We start from the raw sequence: 13,306 nt of genomic DNA, 5'->3' as shown, positions 1-13,306 counted from the left end.
AAAAAGGGGAGAAAGAAAGGCTCTTTTACATATCTGGGGTCTGGGTGCTGATTGTCAGCTAGAATACTCCTCTACATTGATAAGTTTCTCCTCTCTCTCTCTCTCTCGTGTCTCATCTCCAGGGCCTCTCCAGCAGGAGAGCTTGGACTTCCTTACAGCATGGCTGCTGGTTTCCCCGAATGCAAAAGGAGTAGGCATCAGGGCAAGGCCTTAGCCAGGAACTGGTCCTGTATAAATTTAATCACTGTTGATTGTTTAGAGTAAGTCATGGGATCAGCCCAGGTGCAAGAGAAAGGGAAGTAGTTCTCACTTCTTAATGGGAAGAGCAGCAAAAATTGGCAGCCATCTTTAATCTATAATGTCTCCTTTTATCAGACGCCTGCCCCTCAGGCTGATGCTCCCAGTCAAGCAAAGGAGCCTCCCCACACAAAATCTGAGTGCCCCTCAATTGGCTTCCACGCTAGGCCTTGGGGTGGGTGAGTCAGAGTGCATGAGCCATTTTGAGAGCCTTTTCTCAGACTCTGATAGCCTTATGCATCTTGTGGACATGAGCCATATTGCATTTCAGAGCTAGCTATTGGGGGGCTCATCTCTCAGGTGCAGGTCTTAAAAACTGGTGTGCACGATGTGGGGTTCAAATCCTTCACTCCTCAAGGAGAATTTCTGGGTTTTGTGTTCCTTCCTGAGTGTGGGTCACTGCACTGGGGGTGAAGTTTATGACAAAACTGTCTCTCCTGCCTGCTTGGATATGGACTTTCTTTCATTTGTCTGTTGCATAGGAGCTGCTCAGCCAGATTTTAGGGATTGTTTTCCAGGGGAAGTTGTTTCCTATGCAGCTGTAGATTCAGTGTGTTCTTGGGAGGAGGTGAATTCAGGATCATCTTCTATCACTATCTCAAACTGGAACATCTTTTATTGAATAGTTTCTGATTGCCAGCCAAAGGGAGAAATACATGAATGTTTATCTTGTAGGTTGTTGTAAGACTTAAGTGAGATCGGTCCGAATCTAGCATTTGGGACAGGTCAATAGATAGCTTTCTTTTTCTTGATGTAAGGATCTGCTGTCATGGGGAGACTGTTTTCAGGGATCTATAATTCAGGGGCAGAGCAGCTTTTTGTCCATTGTGCTTTAGTTATCCCCAGCTGGGGATTAAGTAAGCTGCTACATGTAAGCTACTTAGAACAGTGTCTAGGACATGGTAATCATTCAATAAATGTAAGCTTATTATTATTATTGCCGTTATTATTGAAGGGCAATGATTCCTAAAAATGAAATAAAACATCACTCCATGATGACGTGCAACCTACCTTCCTGGTTATGAACATTCTTCCTCTCATTTTAGTTACTCTTTACCTTTGTGTAATAGAATTTTAGAGATGTTCCCAATCTTAGAAATCATTTGACTCATTTCTTCATTTCACAGAGATTTAAAAAATTTTTTTAAAATTAAACATTCTTTTTTTCTAAGATTTTATTTATTTAATTGAGAGAGAGCACAGGCATGAGCAGGACAGACAGGCAGAGGGCAAGGGAGAAGCAGACTCCCTGCTGAATGGGAAGCCTAGCATGGGACTTGATCCTAAGATCCTGGGATCACGACCCAAGCCAAAGGCAGATGCTTAACCAACTGAGCCACCCAGGCGCCCTCAAAGAAAGAGACTTAAAGCCGAGCCTCGGGAAGTGACTTCGCCTCACACAGCTAGTTAGAGAATTAATGCCAGATCAGAAGACCTCAGGTGTCTAACCAGGAGCTCTCTTTACTGCACTCGTGAGTGTAGAATGTTCCAACTCATTTGCTTTAAAATTTGGAGCTGGAAATACAAAACTTTGTTTTGTAGGCATAACACATTTAATAAACAGTTTTGCTTTATGTGTCAGCCATGTCTTTTGGAGGAAAGAAGGAAAAAGTATAAAGATGGAGGACATGAAAAGATTGGCTAAAGACAAAGCATTAGAGATGGAGATACATACATACAGAAAGAGAGAGGGTTAATAGATGCAAGATGATTTAGTGATAGCTTTTATTGGTAATGAGTCCCTGGATGTTGTCAGGCAGGAATTTGTTCTGTATGTCCATCCAACATTCCTTTCCCCCTCGTCTGGCAGCAGCGCCCCTGTAAACTTTTTTTGAAAACACCCCTCCCCAATTCCAGCCTAGTGGCTGGGATGGTCCTGACAATCACATCACCTTATTTTCATGGCTATGAGGATAGGTCCATAATGGGGTGGACACTTGAATCCCCTGGCCAGTTAGGGACCTTCCCTAGGGTTGATATATATACCCTCGAGCATGTGAAAGGAAGGTGTCTTGAGCAAGGCTGGTTTGCTTTCTACCATTTTTTAGTGAAATCTGGAATAGACAGAGCAGCCATGTACACCTTCCTTAGAAGATATCTCAGTCATGTCCCCCATCTTCATATATCCTGCCATTTCTTTACTCACTTCTCATTTATTAAATATTTAATGACCATTTCTTATGTCCTCAGCACCCTAATAGAGTCATGGTTCTTTAACCCATGGGCCCTACAGTCTGATGTGTGAGATAGATAATAACAAAGTAAGCAAGTTGAGTTGTAGTAAGAGCCTTGTTATAGAATAAAGAATGGGCCCAGAGATGTCCACTTCCTAATCCCCAGAACCTGTGAATATGCTTACATGCCAAAAGGGACTTTGCAAATGTGGTTAGTGAAGGCTCTTGAGATGGGGAGATTTTCCTGGATTATCTCGGAAGGCCCAATGTCATCATCAGGGTCTTTGTAAGAGGGAGGCAGGAGGGTCAGAGTCAGAGGAGGGGATGTGAAGGTGGGCACAGAGATGGATTAGAGGATGCTGAGCTGCTGGCTTTGAAGCTGGAAGGGGCCATGAGCCAAGGAATGCAGGCCCCCTTTAGGAACTGGAACAGGGAAGGACACAGATTCTCCTCTGAAGCCTCCACAAGGAATGCAGCTTTGCTGACACCTTGATTGTAGGTCTTCTGACCTTCATTAGGTGTGTATTGTTTCATCACTAAGTCTCTGCTATTCTGTTGCAGCGGCAATAGGAAATGAATACAAACTTCAAAGGCAAAGAATAGGTTAAATAGAAGAAGAATGATGTGAGGAAACTTATTAACATTAGGGGGTTAGTGAAGAAGACCTTTTTGGAAAACTAATGTTTTGGATAAAGACCTCATCGAAGAGAAGGAGCCAGGCTTCAGAAAAGGTAGGGTGTTGAGAATGGCATCCAGAGAAACATTACTAGAGAAGGCTTGAGAAGTGACAGTTCTGTCTGTTACAGCAACTGAAGACAGCAGGGAGGAACCAAAGGAGGGGGGTCCGATGATGCTGATTCACGGATACCATAACTCCTGCTCGAAGGTTCATTCTTCTCTTCTCCTCGACTTCCCAAGTCCTTTTTCCATCTTCCCAACCAGCTCCAATCATGTCATTGCCCCAAGCCTTCCATCACCTTAACACTTTTGTGCATCTCCCTCTGCCTCCCCAATTCTGCTCCCTTCCTTGAAGTGGGGTCCCTGGATCTCTGGAGACCCCCAGATTTATCTTTGGGGAGGTATCCTCAGATTTCACAAAAATGTTTTAACTTCTTTCTTTTTTTAAAGTTTATTTACTTTTCTAGTAATCCCTACACCCAATGCGGGGCTCAAACCCACAGCTCTGAGATCAAGAGTTACACACTTTTCTTTTTCTTTTCTTTTTTTTTAAAGATTTTTTTCTTTATTTATTTGACAGACAGAGATCACAAGTAGGCAGAGAAACAGGCAGAGAGAGAGGAGGAAGCAGGCTCCCCAGGACCCTGGGATCATGACCTGAGCTGAAGGCAGAGGCTTTAACCCACTGAGCCACCCAGGCGCCCCAAGAGTCACATACTTTTCTGATGGAGCTGCCCAGGCACCCCCAAAATGTTTCAATTTCAATGATAAGTTTTAAAATACCTTAAGCTTAGGCCATCGTCTAGGGGCACCTGTTTGGGTTTCATTTTGATTTTGGTGCCTCAGTGGTGCCACTTGAAGGCCAAATGAGGTCCAGGCAGGCTGAATAAGCAATGGCTTTGAAGGAGGTTGCACAGAAAAGAGTAGAAGGACATGGAATGATTAGAGGGCATGTAGCTGTATGAGAACTTGAGCAGCAGCATGCAGCACTGTGCTGGCCTTGTGAGCAGATCTGTTAGGTGGATTCATTCCTTATATCCACTTAACTATAGTACTTCACTACCACTAAGTAGATTTGAAAATAGACCAATGGAGGGGCACCTGGGTGGCTCAGTCAGTTAAGTATCTGCCTTAGGTCATGATCTCAGGGTCCTGGGATCCAGCCCCACACCAGGCTCCACACCCAGTGTGGAGTCTGCTTGAGAATCTCTCTGTTTTTCCTCTGCCCCTCCAGCTTGTGCGCGCTCTCTCTCTCTCTCTCAAAGAAATAAATAATATATATATATATATATATATATATATATATATATATATATATAAAAGAAAATAGACCAAAGGAGATCTTTTCCTCATTTTTTGCATTATTTTGTTAAGTTGATTGGTCTATCAAAGTAGTGCATCAGTGGTTAAAAGTGAGGTCATTGAAATCGAGCACAGTATGATGGCAGAGAACTCAACGACAATAATTCAAATGATGATTTGTCATTTTCAGAATCAGAGACTCATCTCGGTAACAAGTAAAATAGGATGTGCTCAAGCATATTTTTCCACTATTAAATCCCACAGGATCAATCAAGTTTAAGTAAAATATCATCAATTATCACATTAAATGAGTGCCATTTTAAGTTTCTTTGGTTCTGTATTTTTATTTGTATTTCATTTTTTGTTTTGATTTTCCTGTAATAGCTGTAAGCAAGAAGTTTATAACCACTTTCATGTTTGTCCAGATGTAAGTTACATTATTATCAAACATAATTTAAGTCAGCCCTGGGGATCTGCAAAAAATATCTTTCTTTAAAAGGGATCCATACATTATTCAGGTTTGGGAAACACTGATTTGCAGTATTCATATCGATACATTGTTTAAATTACTAGTTCTTGAGTTGTTAATTCTTCTGTGAGTTTGCCTCCCACCTCTTAAGGTAGAACTAGCTCTCCCAGGGGGAATGAAGGTCCTGTGTACAAGTTTTCTGAAAAACCACAACTGGCAATGCTGGGCTTGCAGAGGATGCCCGACAGGTATTTGGTGAACGTATGAAGCGTGCTTTTTTTATTTTCTGTTTTTGACACTTTGACATCTGGGGACTAACAGGCCCTTGGTGGGCTAGTCAATTCCTAGAGACTGCCAAGACTCACTTTCAGAACACCTTTCATATGTAAACTAAGCAATCCAGAGCCCACATCCTCCCCACCTCACTTCCTCTATCAGCTCTTCAACTCTGCTGGTAGCCTGCTGCCATGATCGCCCCCGGGCCAGGTACCAGACACCTAGAGGACAGCCCCTGCCCCCTGGAGCCTGCTGAAATGATTGCAGCTCGCCAATGCTTAAACCTGCATACCCTCCTCGCCTATTCCTTCCTGTGGAAACCACAGGAAAGGCTCTTGCCCACTTTTTCCTCCTGCTTCCTCAGCCTCCAGAGTAATCTCTGCACGTTGATGCCCCCTCATCTTAGAAACCGTGAGTAACAATCTATCTCTTTAGTGGCAATTGTCTCCTGATCTGCCGGCATCGCCATACCTGAATAATAATAAAACTTACACTTTAAACAGGAAAGACATAATCACGTTGTTCTAGATTCTATATGAGAATGTTGACATTTCCTCACCCCACCTTCAGGAGAAAACATCTTACTCATTGCGCCCGTGTAGTTGTGCATCTCCACCGGGGAATGTGAGGTCCTTCACTGCCAGGATTGAGAGTATGGGTTTGTGCTGAGCCATCTGTATTTCCAGGGCCAAGTCTGTGACCTTGAACAGGTTTTTTTTTTTTTTTTTTAAATTGATTTACTAATTTTGTTATTTTTTGCACATAGCCAATCGCCTCAGAGATTCATTTTGCAATTCATGCATCATTAGCTTCACGTTTTTGCTAGCTGAGCTGAAAAGGCGTAATTTCACAATGCACTGTGTTTTAAACACCTTGCACTGTGTTTTAAACCCTGTGTTTTAAACACCTGGAACAGTGAATTCCTGTTCCACTCCATATCCCTTCCTCCCTCCCTAAGGCCCCATGTGTTGGTCTCTCTCAGGATTCTGCACAAACCCCACCTCTTCCTAGAAGCCCACCTTGACTTCCCCGGTCTGTTGGGAGCTCCCTCTTCTTTGAGCTCAAGTGCTCTCGGACTAATCTTCCCTTCTTCAATACTCATCAAGTCGTTTGTTTCTTTTGCAGGGTTCCACAAGTGTTTACTGATCACCAAGCTGCTCTCTTCCTCTCCTCCCTATGCTGGCCCCTGTTTCTGGCCAGGGTCGCTTCATCCCACTGGGGTACAAGGCTTGAGATGATGGAACCAGAGCTGTGCAAGTGGAAACACACTGATTGCACAGGGAGCATCTGATGGTTTTCATTTTCAAAAATCTCTCCTGTTGGAAAAGTGTCCCACAGCGTCCTCTGGTCCCCAATCATACTGATTTGTGTTTACCCTTTCAGACTGCCAGAGCCTACTGGAGCTAATAGAGTTGGTACACGAGCATATTTGTCAGAAACGAGAGCTTTTCAAAGCATGATCTTGCTTCTCTGTAAGTAATGTCCTCCTCCGCCCCCCTGGGCATTTCCCTCAAGACTTCCCACAGGCTTAGGTTCATCACCCCAGCGATCCAGAAACTTCAAACTGTCCTTTGGCTCCTCTTTGGGAGACTAGCCATGAGCTCTGATGATGCCGAATGGAAGATTCTTTCTCTGGAGCAGGCAGTGGCGTCTGTGCTAAAGGCTCAGGTTAATTTCAGTGATATTTGGAAGCTGTCATGATCCGAGCCCTTTGTGAAACCGCACTCAGAAATGGTTGATGATGGTACAAATCTCATCTGTAACTTTGAGCTTAAAATCCACAGCTCTCCTTGGCTGTATGATTTGGTAGAGTTTTCTTTTGAGTTTTTAAAAAATTATTCAATCTTGAGATCATTGTAGATACACATGCAGTTTTAAAGAACAACATGAGAGCCCCTGTAACTTTTGTAAAGTTCTCCCCAACCGTACCTCTTGCAAAATTAGAGTACAGTACCCCCCATCTGATATTGACGTAATGCAGAAGGGGGACATGCCCCTGGCAGGAGAAGGTGGGTGCTCCTCCTGGCCCCCACGTGGTCTCCACTGACGCCATGCAGAGGGTTTCATTCTTTCCTAATGGCAACATGGTCCCAGCCTCTCTGACAGCTCCCTGGTGTTGGATTTGGGGCAACATGTTACAGCCTGACTGGAATGGAATCTGGCCTCCTTACCTAGCCTTTGCTGGCATAGGTGGCCACAGGGTTTTCTGTGGTGTTTGGCTCTAGAAGAACAGTTATCGCCTAAACGTCATCTTTCTAGGCTGCCCCTTTCTTGGCCCTTTGGCTAAGAGAGCATGCCTTTGCCGGGACTCCTACTATCTGCATGGGGGTGGGGGGGGTTGCTGTTCTGGGTTGCCAGGTACAGCAGCCTCAAGTCTGGGATATGCGAGGCTGAAAGAAACAAACAGAAAATCCACTGAACTCATCGCTGGGTCATTCATTCCTCAGGACCTGAGATCCCTCCCTGGTCTGCCTTTTCCTCTCCACTTTTCAGAGCCTGATGTATACTATCCAGGAGTTTTCATTGTACTCGATGGGAGGAGTAGGAAAAAGTACACAGAGTCCATCTTTTTGGAAGCAAAAGTTCCCAGTGTCTTTTTCTTTTCTGAACATGAAATGCCATCATCCGTCCTCGGCTGACCTCTTGTCCCACCCTCCTGGGTGCCTGAGGCTCCGATCACAGCTTCCTGAGACACAGCCTCGCCCCTGCGCTGCAGTCCCTCTGCCCACACCACCACCGCTGCTAAAGATGAACACCTAGTACATGCCAGGCACTTTACGTGTAATGATTCTGAGTTAAGCACTATTATTACAGAGGTGAAGAAACTGAGGCCTGAGGAGATTAAGCAATTCCCTCCAGATCACCCAGCAAGGAAGCTGCAGAGCCTGCGTTTGGACCCAGGCAGCGTGGCTTGGAAGCCCCCTGCCAGCCACTTCCGGTTAACCCAACGTGGGCATCGGAATCCCCTGAGGGCTTGAAAGCACGGATGGCTGGGTCCACCCCCAGAACTTCGGATTCAGCTGGTCTGGGATAGGGTTTGAGAATTTGCATTTTAAACAAGTTCCTGGGCAATGCGGATTCTACTTTCTGGAAAGCATACTTTGCAAACCAGTAACCTTTCCGCCTTCTTCACCCTAATTTGCTCTGCTAATTGCTCCCCTGCCTCTTCGATTCAGTACAGGTATGAGCTCACCCGATTTGACCTCCTCTTCCTTCCGCCCTCAGATACTCCTTCCAAGCTCCCGTGGCAGTCTCTGTGTATCTTAATCATTGTCTTTGCCGCATTACATGGAAATTATCTGTTTGTTTCATTTCCATTCCCTTGACCCCCCTTGAGGGCAGAGAGGTTAGAGCGGAGCAAAGTATTTATTATTCATCTTTGTAGAGTCCCCTGGGGTGATGTTGCAAAGAGATTCCAGGGCCCAAACCCCTGAGTAAGTAGATCTGGGGTGGGGCTCTGGAATCTTCACTTAAAGGACTGACACAATTCCCATGCCCTTGGCCTACTTTGAGATACTGCGCTAGAACTTTGCATTGTGTTTGGCACTAAGTACTCAATACATTCTTTATTAACTGGATTTTATTGAACTGAACTTTGAGGTGAAATGGTAACCCCCGACCTCCTTTTCTGTGCCATGTAACCACTGTGATGGCAATTCCCGTGCTTTTTCCTCCAAAACCTAAAGGGGATGTACCTTGTACTACCTCCCCCCCCCCATTCTTACTTTCTTTCCCTTTCAATCACAACTCAGGTTCCCGTGCTGCTGCTGCTCTTGGCTTGCTGTTGAGAACACATGGAAACATTTAAACACTTTTTGTCAAGGGTCCCCTTTTTAAAATTTTAAAAATTTGAGACATAACTTACCTAGAGTCAATGCATACATCTTAGGTATTCAGCCTGATGAACTTTACCTATGAACACACTTATGTAGCCAGACTCAGAGCCTGATGTGGGACATCAACACTCAGAAGGTCCTCTCTTGACCCCTTCCACTAAACAACCCTCCTCTAGGGCACCCCGGTTCTGACTTCTGTCACCACAAACCGGTTTTGCCTATTCTTGAACTTCTCATAGATGAAATGATATAATATGTACCCTTTTGTATCTGGCTCTTTGTGCTTTGCATTGTGTATGTGAGATGCATTTATGTCTTTGTATCTAGCATTTTTCACTGCTATGTTGTATTTTGTGTTGTGAATATAAAACAATCAGCTATTCTTAGGTTGGATACCTTTTCGTTTTTGTTTTTGGTTGCCTCATTTTTTGTTGTGTTAAAATACATATAACATAAATTTTACCATTTTAACCACTTTTACGTGTACAATTCCGTGGCATTAAGTACCTTCACATTGTTGTATAACCACCACCACAGTCCATCTCCAGAACTTTCTTATCTTCCTAAACAGAAACTCTGTCCCCACTGAACACCAACTACCCATTTACCTTCTTTTTGCTCCTGGCAACCGCCGTTCTATTTGTTGTTTCTATCAATTTGACTTCTCTAGGTACTTCATATAAACAAAATCATACAGTATTTGTCTTTCATAAGTGGTTTATTTTACTTAGATTAATGTCCTCAAATGTAGCATTTGGAATGTCCCCATTTTGGAGCATGTCTTAGAATTGCTTTTCTTATTTAGGCTGGGTGATACTCCATTGCATGGATATAACACGTTTTATCTGTTCATTTGTTGGTGGACATTTGGGTTGTTTCTACCTTTTGGCTGTGGAGATTTTTCTTCTTTAGTTTCAGGGTGTTCAAGGCAGGTCCATGCTGCCCCAGAAGAGTATATGCGCTATGGGATAACTGGGGCAGTCACTGGATTATCATTCCTTGGAGCTCCTGCAGCTGGAAGAAAGTGTTAGCTAGAATTTGGGAAACAAAGCAGGTGGGTCCAGAGCCTGAGAAGCATGACAAGTAGCGTGCCACTCTGTAAGCATGCAGGGGAGACAGTGGAGAGTGAACAGGGGTTGCAGATAAATAGTGGTGAGTCTAGCAACCAGTTGGTTAGAAACCCCTTATATGGTTACTATATCTTCGGTATGGTATGGCTATGAAAGCTGATTATCTAGTGGGCATTTCACTTTCTTTGTTACATGACTTAAGGTCCTTTTTTTTTTTTTTTTAAAGATTTTGTTTTTTTATTTGTCAGAGAGACAGAGAGAGAGCAAGATCATGAGCAACAGCAGGGGAAGCGGGAGGGAGAGGGAGAAGAAGGCTCCCTGCTAAGCGAGGAGCCCGATGCAGGATTCTATCCCAGGACCCTGGGATCATGATCTGAGCTGAAGGCGGATGCTTAACTGACTGAGCCACTCAAGCATCCCAACGTAAGGTCTGTTTGAAGGCTGAATTTTCAGAAAGTTCATATGGGCTGGTTATTGACGTTTGCTTCTCCTGCCATGACTTCTGCCATCATCTATATACTGACAATTCCCAAATTTATCTTATTAGTGCTAACTTTCTTTTGGGCTTCAGACCATCTTTCCATCAGCTTAGTTGACATTACACCTATATCCAAAGACACATCAAATTCGATATGCCCTAAAAAACTATTTTTATCTTCTCAGTCTTGATGGGTGCCATTATATTTACTTTATCTGCTTATAGAAGCCAGAATTCCCAGAATCGTCTTTTAACTTCTTCCCTCCCTGGGCTCCATGTACTGACTGTACTTCTAAAATATAACACCCCCAATAAAATAAAATATCTCTAGAACATGTCTCCTTTTTTTTTTTGAAGAGGAGGGGTTGGAGGGACCCAACCCAGGGGTTGGAGGGAGAGGGAGAGAGAGAATCTTAAGCAGACTCCACACCTAGCATGGAGCCAGATGTGGGGCTCAATCTCATAACCCTGAGATCACGACCTGAGCTGAAGTCAAGAGTTGGACACTTAACTGACTGAGTCCCCTTTTTTCTCATTTTTTTAAAAGTAGGCTTTGTACCCAGCATGGAGTCCAACATGGGGCCCAAACTCATGACACTGAGATCAAGACCTGAGCTGAGACCAAGGGTTGTACACTTAACTGACTGAGTCCCCCAGATGCCCCTGTCTTTAAGATCATATTGCCATGCTTGAATTTCACCCCATTCTTCTTTCACTGACACTGTTCTCTTCTGCCACATTGTAGTCAGGGTAATTTTTTCAAGACAGATTTGATGATGTCATTTGCAATGTTTCCTCTTGTCTTTAAACCTTTGAAGTCTCCCCATTGCCAATAAGATAAACCTTATGTTCCTTAGTGTGGTTTCTAGGGCATTCCCGGACCCATCGCTCAAGCACTTAGCCAGAATCATCTTCTACTTGACATCTTTTGCCATGTTTCACTCAGGCTCTCTAATATTGGACATTATTTTGTGTTGTGGGATCTTTGCATGTGCTGTTCTTTCTGAAAGAAGAACACTTAAAATTCTATTCTATTCCTTTCCATTTTTGAGGAAGTAGGCCTCTCTGCTATCCTCCTCTGAGCATTTTTTATTCTTGGAGGAGGTGGAACTTATGCAGGGTCTGGAGTGAAGGCTCATGGGGTTCTTTATACTATGGTGTGTGGTAGGGTTCCCACATAGTCCCTGGGGCCACAACCGGAGTCTAGGTTTAATTCCCCCTTGTATGACCTAGGACAAGCTTCCTTGGGTCCTGTATTTCAGTTTGTCTTTTATTTATTTCCTAACTTTCTGATCTTGGCATTTGAGCTTCATTCTTCAAACCAGGCTGATATTATCTACTGTGCAAGAGTGCATTACATGAAGAGATACATGTGAAATCCTTTTATAAGCTGTAAATATTACAGCTATCGTATACTATGAATTCTATGAATTCATATACTATGAATTCATAGTATGAATACTATGAATATCGTATACTATGAATTCTTTCCTTTTACTCTTTCTTTTTATATTTCTCTTCTTTCTCTCTTCTTCCTTCATTTTTTAATCTCTCTCTTTTTCCTATATTTTAAATATGCTTTCTTCTTCTCCCCTTTGGACTGGCCATTGTTCTTCAGAAACTTTAGTCCTGCTTGGTGCTCTTTCCATTCTGACCTCTCCATTTGCACCAAAGGCCACCAAATGGTCCTGTGAATTTAACAATACTTACCTTTCCCTGTTTTGTTCAATCTTCTCTTCTGGGGATTAACCACTCTTCCTAGCCTCGGAAGTGTTCTCCAACTTAGACTCTTTGTTGCTGGGCTTTAAAAAAGACTCCCCATGTAACATTGTCAACTGATTAACCTTTAGGCCTGAAAAAAAAAAATGGGAATATCAAAGCAGTAATATTTTCAGCTGTTTTCCACTGAAGGGTACATCAATCATAGAAATGTCTTTGACTCCTGTTTGGTTACGGCACCAACAATTGCATATAACTTTCTGAGTTAGAGGGAGATAATGGTTTCTTGGGGTAATAAAGCTGTCAGGAGGAGGGAGACTTTCATCTAACTCCATAAAAAATGTGAAAGCATCGAGTGGCGGTGCAAGGACGTTGAGGGGATGGCAACATCTGGAGACTCTAGGAACCTAACTACTCTTGTAATTTATTGCCCTGAGAGAAACCATTGGGCCGGGAACCTGGAAGCCTGGGTTCTTTTCTCGTCTCCATCACTGACTTCCAGAGTGACCTTGGGCAAGTTGCCTGACCTTTCTTTGCCTCTCGTATTCATTTTATAGTCAAGGACAAGACTACTGCTTATATTTACCTATTTGCTACCCAAAGAGAGTGTTTATTTCCCTCTCTCTCTTTCGGTAGATAAACAAAGCACACTTTTTGGAGCTGTTGTGTAAATTCGAGCTGTTATTCTCATCATATATATGTATTTTATTTATAAAGAGCTTCAGTTTACTTTCTTAGACATTCATCAGGCCCAGGTGCCAAAAGGTTTAATGTTAGGGCCATGCCAGTTTTAAAGAGGAAGTAGGTGCCGCTCAGAGAAATGGGTATTGCAGAATCAGAACTTAAATGTCCTATTAATCACTTTAATTTTCTCCTGTTTAATCACAGACCCATAGGACAAAAGAGAAACTTTGCAAATAAAATCAGAGGATCTTGCAAGTAGAATTGTCTGTATTTAATTATTAGCAGGTGGGTTCTATTCAGCATGGAATAGCAGTGATGTGTCC

At 43.3% G+C, this 13,306-nt stretch overlaps 1 long non-coding RNA gene across 1 annotated transcript in view; it reads left to right on the top strand.

Annotated features, from left to right (window-relative positions):
- Window positions 1-9,723, top strand: part of LOC125082635 (uncharacterized) — a 93,004-nt gene extending 83,281 nt beyond the window's left edge. The window contains exon 4 of the long non-coding RNA XR_007122028.1: window positions 6,322-9,723. This is a non-coding gene — a long non-coding RNA (uncharacterized LOC125082635). The remainder of the gene's footprint in view (window positions 1-6,321) is intronic.
- Window positions 9,724-13,306: the final 3,583 nt, after the last annotated feature.

This window comes from Lutra lutra, chromosome 12 (genome assembly GCF_902655055.1).
Source record: "Lutra lutra chromosome 12, mLutLut1.2, whole genome shotgun sequence".
NCBI classification, from domain to species: domain Eukaryota; kingdom Metazoa; phylum Chordata; class Mammalia; order Carnivora; family Mustelidae; genus Lutra; species Lutra lutra.
The sequence above is the reverse complement of the archived record's forward strand: the minus strand, read 5'-3'. Positions and strand labels throughout refer to the sequence as shown.